The 1362-nt window shown below is 57.7% G+C and overlaps 1 pseudogene; it reads right to left on the bottom strand.

Moving 5' to 3' along the window:
- Positions 1-874: 874 nt before the first annotated feature.
- Positions 875-993, bottom strand: LOC118604849 (annotated as a pseudogene).
- Between the last annotated feature and the right edge of the window lie 369 nt (positions 994-1362).

Here is a 1362-nt window from a genome sequence, read left to right as displayed (position 1 = left end):
TTTGGGGGACACAAGCCCCAAGCTAACCAAGGCCTAAATCACCAGGAGGGACTTTGCTAAAGGATGAACCCCTTGGATTTCCCCCCATTCTGCTGGAGGGTCTCCAAACACCCCACCAGCACCTGGGGCCTGTGGTCCCCACGCTGACCTCACGTGATGTTTATAACCTCGGCCTGTTTGTTCTGCGAACTGAACATCTGACGCCTTTTCAGGGAAATGTTTTTTCATTCGGAACATCTGGAAACAGTGAGAACATCTGGGGCCGGCGGGAACAAGCTGCCCCTCGGATGAAACCTGAACGTCCCTGGGCCTGCCTTCCGCGTGCTGACCCCGGCACGCGGCCCACGGGACGCCCCCCGCCCCCTGTGCCGCACGAGGCCTATGCCCAGGGCTGAGGGGGGCCGTACCCAGACCTCTGTCCTCCTCGCTGCCTGAACCCAAACAGAGCCACCAGCTGCACAGGTTGCTTGAGAAATGGAGGGTGGTAGGGAGAATGAGATGCAGGTAGAGGACACGTAGGATTTGGTATTTTTCTTCCCCTCCTGGGGGCCGGGAGAATAGAGAGGGGGACAGAAGAGAGAACAGAGGCTGTCGAGAAACATGAAACTCCGCGTGGGCTCGGCCGCAGGGCTGAGGCGTGCCAGCCTGCCGTGCGCAGCTGTGCGGGTTGCGCACTGCACAAGGGCACCCCGCCCCCCACCCCCGACCACCACCACTGAGGAACAGGCGTCGTGTCTGCCCCAGGGGCTGGGGCACAAAGTTGAGCTTAGACAAGCTCCCGATCCCCACAGTTCCATCCATCACTCTGCCGACGGGCGAGATAAAGCCTTTTATTATTATTTTTTAAATTGTTTGTTTGTTTGTTTGTTTTAAGCACCTACACCACCTGGTCTTCTTAGGTGGTCTCCCATCCAAGTACTAACCAGACCCGACCCTGCTTAGCTTCTCAGATCAGACAGGATCGGGCATGTTCAGGGTGGCGTGGTCGTAGACGAGACAAAGCCTTTTAGTTTCAGAACCAGGAGGCTCCCCAACTCTAGCCTCCTGTTCCCCTCCTATGGACACCTGGACACCTGGAGCTACGGACGGAGGACACCTCAGTGCCCCAGGAGTTCCCTGATTGCTGAATGGAGGGTTTTCTCTAAGCCGTCTACACCTAAGTCTGCCCCCTTCGGCAGCTCCCAGCAAACTCTCCCACCAAGTGATGGGGGCAAGGCCTCCCACTAAGCCCCAGACCAAATCTTCATCCAAGTGGCTGCCACACTTGGGCAGCTCTTGCTCAAAAACCTCTGTGGCTCCCTTATACCACAGGCTAAACCTCCAACCCCTAACACGGCTGCCTGCGCTCCAGCCAAGAGGCCG

The sequence above is a fragment of the Rousettus aegyptiacus genome, unplaced genomic scaffold (assembly GCF_014176215.1).
Source record: "Rousettus aegyptiacus isolate mRouAeg1 unplaced genomic scaffold, mRouAeg1.p scaffold_m13_p_6, whole genome shotgun sequence".
Classification (NCBI taxonomy): domain Eukaryota; kingdom Metazoa; phylum Chordata; class Mammalia; order Chiroptera; family Pteropodidae; genus Rousettus; species Rousettus aegyptiacus.
Note: the sequence above shows the minus strand (reverse complement) of the source record. Positions and strands in the feature narration are given on the sequence as shown.